Genomic DNA, 7,432 nt, shown 5'->3' with positions numbered 1-7,432 from the left:
GTCGCATCAGTCTGTGTCTGAGTTAATTTGTGTTTCTCCTACAGCTCCGGACCGCAAAAAATGCACGTGCTCTTTGTGAGCTCGTTCCCGGCTTGTAATCAGCGCGTTCTGCCGTCAAGGGCGATCATTGGTTAAATGTGACCATGTGACTGATGCAAGCCAGATCCTTTTATTTAGCAAAACTGTGATTAATAGTATATATTATTGTTGAGGGGCACAGACAGGACTCCGCACGGCCACATACATTAAAAAAAAACCAAATAAATAATTTTTTTTAAAAAGTTGCCTCAACAAAAGGGCACTTTGGGCACCCATCAGGAAAGGGGCGGGTGCTCAAGCCCCTCTAAACCCCCCCCCCCCCCCCCCCTCTTTATTTATACTTCAGTGGGTGCTTGTTCCTTACATTGGAATGTGGATGTGTATATGTACGTGTGTGTGTGTGCGTGTGTCAGAGTGTGACCCCATAAACGACTTCGCTTAACCTGCTGGTCTGGAAAATCCAACAGTTCATCTATATGTAAAAAAGGCACTTAGACTAAAACTGACATAGCTATGTTAATCCTACCGTAAAACAATAAGACAAGGTACAACCTTTCCCATGCTCCTAGGATGTGGGGGTGAACGCCAGAACACCCTGGAATGTTACAGACCTCCTAGGATGAGACATTCTTTCAATATGCCACCAACTATATACTTCTAAACACAAATGATTACATGCAGTATTCTACCATATGCAAACTTATATCATTAAAAGACTATACTGACTACTAAGTACAATTTTCCATTGACAATATGAAATAATGTATTTATGATGATTCCATTTGTTTCACTATCCACTCTGTGCAGGGGGAAAACTTATTACATTTTTAAACTGTAGAGATACAATAATTTTACTGCTGTAAAATCCAAATTTTGTCTTATTTAAAATATAAATATAATCTGCTTCTTAATGTATGTTCTTTAAAATACAGCGTGTGTTTTTTAAAATATTATAATAATGCATAACTATGTGGACATGCATATTAGATCGTTTTTTAGTGAAATATAATCCCCCCAGAAAGGCAGGAAAAGCCCTGTAACTTACTTTAAAACTAAATATGTTCCCTAAAACGGTGACAGAGCTACAGACCTATGACAGCCTTACCCAGTTAGAATAGAATAGAATAGAATTCAACTTTATTGTCATTGCACATGCACAGGTACAGGGCAACGAAATGCAGTTTGCATCCATCCAGAAGTGCTTTAGTGATATAGATATATTACAATATATATTAGCAATAATATAGATATGTAAGTATATTACAGAAATGGGTCTATTATGGTATGTTATAATGTACACGGTATGAAGTATGTTATGAATATTCTATAACTATAAGTATGTACAGGCTGTAGTGAGTACAAGCTATGTACAAGCTATGAACAGGATATAAATATGAAATAAAAAAAAAACTATACAGAAATCTGAGATATACAGTTATACAGAAATGTGAACTATGCAAGTTATAAACAGTTGTAGGATTAAAAATTATCGTATGTACAGAATGATTATTTACACAGAGCTATACAGTAGTGCAATTAAGATAAGTGAGATATGTGGATAATTTCTACAGAGGTATATAAAGTGCTAGTGGTTGTGAGTGGTGGTTCAGTCCATGTTATTATTGTGTGTTTGAGGGTACGGTTGTCCATTGTGTGTGTGTGTAGGTGGTTGTGGGTGTGTGTATGTCCAGTCCATGAGTGGAGTGGCAGTTTAATGTGGGTCAGATGTCAGGAGGCAGAGTGCAGGAGTCTGACAGCTGTGGGGAAGAAGCTGTTCCGGTACCTGGTGGTCTTAGTCCGGAGGCTCCTGTAGCGCCTCCCAGAGGGCAGGAGGGTGAAGAGTCCATGTGATGGGTGACTGAGGTCTTTGATGATTTTCCCAGCCCTTTTCAGACACCGCTTCCTGTAGATGTCTTTTATGGCAGGAAGTGGTGCTCCGGCGATGCGCTGGGCAGTTTTCATGACCCTCTGCAACTCCTTCCGGTCCGAGGCAGAGCAGTTCCCGTACGAGACTGTTATACAGTTGGTCAGGATGCTCTCGATGGTGCAGCGATAGAAGTTCACCAGGATGTCTGAGGACAGGTGGTTCTTCCTCAGAGTCCTCAAGAAGAAGAGGCGCTGGTGAGAACTTCTTGACCAGCTTGGAGCAGTTGGTCGTCCAGATGAGATCCTCGGAGATGTGGACTCCCAGGAACTTGAAGCTGCTCGCACGCTCCACAGCCGTCCCCTTAATGTGGATGGGTGGATGTGGGTCAGCATTCCTCCTGTAGTCCATGATGAGCTCCTTGGTCTTCTCTGTGTTAAGCAGCAGGTTGTTTCTGTCGCACCACTCAGCCAGATGATCCACCTCCTCCCTGTAGGCGGCCTCATTGTTGTCACTGATGAGGACAATCACCGTGGTGTCATCTGCAAACTTAATGATGGTGTTGGAACCATCAGCAGGTCTGCAGTCGTGGGTGAAGAGGGAGTAGAGGAAGGGGCTCATCACACAGCCTTGTGGTACACCGGTGTTCATTGTAATTGTAGATGAGCAGCGGTTATCCAGCCGGACATGTTGGGGGCGGTTGGTCAGGAAGTCCAGTAACCATTTGCAGATGAGGGAACTGATGCCCAGGTCTGTCAGTTTCCTGATGAGTTGTGAGGGGTGGATTGTATTGAATGCTGAACTGAAGTCTATAAACAGCATTCTGGCGTATGTGTTGTTGTTGTCCAGGTGTGAGAGGACAGAGTGCAGTGTGATGGAAACTGCATCCTCTGTGCTCCTGTTCTGGCGGTATGCGAATTGGTGGGGGTCCAGGGTGGGGGGAAGACAGGATTTGAAGTGTGCTAGGACCAGCTGCTCTAAGTACTCAGTGATGATGGGGGTGAGTGCTACTGGGCGGTAGTCATTGAGGCTAGATGGGTTGGAGTTTTTGGGTATCGGGACAATGGAGGTGGATTTGAAGCAGGCCGGTACCACAGCGTGGGCCAAGGACAGATTGAATATGTCTGTGAGCACTCCTGCAAGCTCCCCAGAACACGCTCTGAGAACACGCCCGGGGATGCCATCAGGACCTGCAGCCTTGTGGACATTGATCCTGCTCAGCACCGCTCCTACATTGGTGGGGGAGAGTCAGAGGTTGGTGGTCTGGCGTCATGTCTGTTTTGGTTGTGGTTGTTGGATTCCCTTGCTCAAAACGAGCATAAAAGTTGTTGAGCTCGTTGAGGAAGGAGACATCAGAGGATGCGGGGGAGGGTTTGGTGGTCCTGTAGTCTGTAATGGTCTGGAGTCCTTGCCACATGCGTCGGGGGTTGGAGTTGGAGAAGTGTTCTTCTACCTTCTTTTTGTAATGGTGTTTGGCTTTTTTGATGCCCTTCTTTAGATTAGCCCTGGCTGTACTGTAGGCATGTGCATCTCCTGACCTAAAGGCAGTGTTGCGGGCCTTCAGGAGGAGACGAACATCCCGGTTCATCCAAGGCTTCTGATTGGGGTACATGGTGATCCGTTTCTGGGTGGTGACACTGTCTGTGGTTTCGGAGATGTAATCCAGTACAGATGAGGCATACTGGTCCAGGTCTGTGTGGGTGAACATATTCCAGTCTGTGTTTTTAAATCTGTCCTGGAGCACTGCGTCTGTCCCCTCTGGCTACACTTTAATTGTCCTCACAGCAGGTTTCACACATTGGATGAGTGGTGAATACGTAGGTGTGAGGAACAGGGAGAGATGGTCCGATTGTCCAATGTGGGGGAGGGGTGTGGCTTTGTAGGCTGCAGCCAGGTTGGAATACACATGGTCTAAAGTCTTGTCTCCTCTGGTGTGGCAGGAGACATGTTGGTGGAATCTGGGGAGGACTGTCTTTAAGTTGGTGTGGTTGAAGTCGCCAGCAACAATGAAAGCAGCCTCGGGGTGTTTATTCTGGTGTTTGTTAATGGCTGCAGAAAGTTCTTTCATGGCCAACCTAGCATTAGCGTCAGGGGGGATATACACGGCAGTGAGTATGATCGAAGTGAGTTCTCTGGGGAGATAATAAGGTCTGCATTTGACCATTAAAAACTCCGCATTAGGTGAGCAGTGACTCTCAGTAGTAGTGGAGTTCATGCACCAAGTATTGTTAATATAAATGCACAAACCTCCACCTCTGGTCTTGCCGGAGTCATCTGCTAGCCTGTCGGCTCGGTGTGTGCGGCGTCCTGCAAACTCGATAGCATTGTCCGGGCAGCTGTTGTTCAACCATGTTTCGGTGAAAAACATGACATTTGAGTCCATAATCCGTCTGTTGTTAGTGATGGAGAGCCATATCTCATCCATTTTGTTTGCCAGAGAACGGACATTGGCGAGGAAAATACTGGGTAAAGGCAGCCGGTGTGGTGTTAGCTTTAGCTTAGCCCATAGCCCTCCGCGCCTACCTCGCCTTTGTTTACGATCTCGGCGCCGTCTGCGTGCACTTCCGCCCGGCCTGGGAGAGTGGGCAGCCCCCGGTGTTCTGGAGATCTCTGGCATAAGTCGGAGATCTGCGATAAAACTGTTGGAGTTATGAGTCCAGATGTCTAGAAGCTCTTGTCTGCTGTAGGTCAGCAACGCACAGCAATTCTGGATGAATAATCCGGTTAGAAGTAGATAAAAAACTGCTAAATAGCAGATTCTGGAGAGACACTGAGCCTCGCGTTGTTCACGCGCCGCCATCTTGGAATCCAAGCCAGCAGCTATGACCAGCACTACTTGTGCAGTTAATAAAAGGACAGGTAATGTTTGTCGCACTGTTGCACACACAGCACGATCGTTTGTTTCAGTTCGTCAGTTGCCACAAGACAACTTACCAACGTGTACGTAATAAGCTAATACTCCTGTGTGCTATACACTACAGTTTACGCTGTACACCTACTTACTGGTTTTGTCGCATCAGTCTGTGTCTGAGTTAATTTGTGTTTCTCCTACTGCTCCGAACTACAAAAAAATGCACGTGCTCTTTGTGAGCTCGTTCCCGGCTCGTAACCATCGCGTTCTGCCGTCAAGGGCGATCATTGGTTAAATGTGATCATGTGACTGATGCAAGCCAGATCCTTTTATTTAGCAAAACTGTGATTAATAGTATATATTATTGTTGAGGGGCACAGACAGGACTCCGCACGGCCACACACATAAAAAAAAAACCAAATAAATATTTTTTTTTAAAAGTTGCCTCAACAAAAGGGCACTTTGGGCACCCATCAGGAAAGGGGTGGGTGCTCAAGCCCCTTCAGGCCCCCCACCCCCCACCCCCTGCACGTGCCTGAAGGTGAGTGTTCCAGTTCAAATAGGTCTGTACATTTGTTCCATTTTCCAAGCAAAATGGTCCAGAAACAATTGTAACTTGAGTCTATAATGTTTAACACATTTTGCACTGTAATTGTCCATCCTCAGGATGTTTGCAGTAAATTAGCAGTGGGTCATTTTTTGCTGCTAGTATTTTGTTCTTGTTTGGAATTCAATTTTCTTCAGGATTTTCAGTTAAGTCCTTCTATTTCGGCTTAATCTGATCTTCAGAGTGTTTTCTTACATCAAGCAAAGTCTTTCGGTGAGCTCCAAATGTTACCCTCTATCTACTATTCCTAATGTCTTTTCCTTGACCTTGACGAAAATGTCATCAAGGTCATTTGTCATTGATAAGGACTTCAGAAAAGAGAAAAGCCATTCTCTGAGAATTGAAACAGAAAATGGACTACAAAATGTGCTTCTTAGACACAAGGTATTTTTACCCTATTGTTTAACACAGGTCAAAATAAAGGACAAACAAGGCATATGCTTAAGCAGCATTTTTCTATTTGTTGGTTCTTCCTTAAGTTTCAGTACATTTGACCTCACAGGCCCACTGTAGAAAGTGCTACAAATACCTTTGTAATGATATCACTGTAAAAAATACAACAAAGGAAACACCAAAACTCCTTTCCGTATTATTTGGAGAGTTGGAGCAGCTCTTACAATGGCTACCACGCATATACTTCCAGGTTACCTGTCTCATTTATTAATGAAAAAAATTAACTATTTGAACACACCTTTTGTCTTTTTTTGTTGATTAGATTTTGTTTTGTTGATTTCTTTAATTTCTTTCTGTTTTGTTTCATGTGGGCCTGAAAATGTATGTTTGCTAGGAAAATGTTCCTCTTGAAACACACATGCATTTCTAAATAAGTTTTGTTTGCATTGGAAATTATTTCAGACAATTATGTAGGGCTGTGATCCAAAGATGTTCCACAAACTCAGTGTCTTACATTTTCACTTATTTGGTTAAATGCAAAATGCTGGACATTGACCATGTATTTGGGTTTCAAAGTACACATGTAAATGTTTCCACATTCAAATCCATTTTCCCTATTTGCTCCCTTTCAACATGCAAAATAACCTACAAACTGTGTGTGTTCAATTCAATTCAATAAAACTTTATTGATCCTGAAGGTTGACCCGAAGGAACTTGGGTTAAGGCTGCCAACCTTTGCCAGCGCCATCTTACCCTTCTGACCATACATACATTACACAAACATCACATGGGGAAGACAGGTCAGAGAGGTATAACAATGGAAAAATGCACAACATGAGGAAAGATAAGGAGAAAAAAATAACTCCCCCCAGACTGAGCTCCAACAGGGAGATCAGTTTGAGAACAGAAAAAAACACCTCTGCACATAGCACATGAAAAAAACTCTTAATACACCAAAGAAACACATGACAAGCAACAGGGATGGGTAAAGGGTGAGAGACAGCCAATGTAGACAGCGCATCCGGGCCTGCAGCATAAGCGCTGGTCTCCTTGATCCACTGTCAGCATTGGAGGGGAATAAGCGTCGAAGGCTTTTGGAAGGGGAGGGGGGATGAGTGTACATCTGCATGTGTATATATGTCTGTGTGCGTGTGTGTGTGTGTATGTGTCCAGAGTTCAGCTGAGACAGTGTCCTTCGCCCTGCCAGGCTAAGTAAACAGTCTTCCAGCCAACCCAGGTGGCCTTGCATAAAATGAGAAGAACAGTCTAAACCAGGGGTCGGCAACCTGCGGCTCTTTAGTCCTTATAGTGCGGCTCCGCGTGGTTTGGGAAAATAAATTAGAAGTATTTTGCTAAAGTGTATTTTATTTATGTTAGTTCTTTTTTAACTTGTAGTTCTAATTTGGAATATTATTGTGATATTGAAATATAAAAATAAAATTATATTTTATTATTTTTTCATCACTCAAAATAAGCGTCACACTCGCGGAAGCCAGTGTACCTTCCAAAACGCCGTGCATTTATCGAGACTTTCAACCCCAGGTAGGCTAATTGGATCTTTGGATCCACATTATGTCAGCAGCTATTCTCCACCGTGAACTATGTTAAAAACAAACACCGCTCACGCCTCACAGATGACAGCTTAGTCCTGCGTAAAGATGAAAGTGACTTCGTACAG

This window comes from Neolamprologus multifasciatus, chromosome 20 (assembly GCF_963576455.1).
Source record: "Neolamprologus multifasciatus chromosome 20, fNeoMul1.2, whole genome shotgun sequence".
NCBI lineage: Eukaryota > Metazoa > Chordata > Actinopteri > Cichliformes > Cichlidae > Neolamprologus > Neolamprologus multifasciatus.
Note: the sequence above shows the minus strand (reverse complement) of the source record.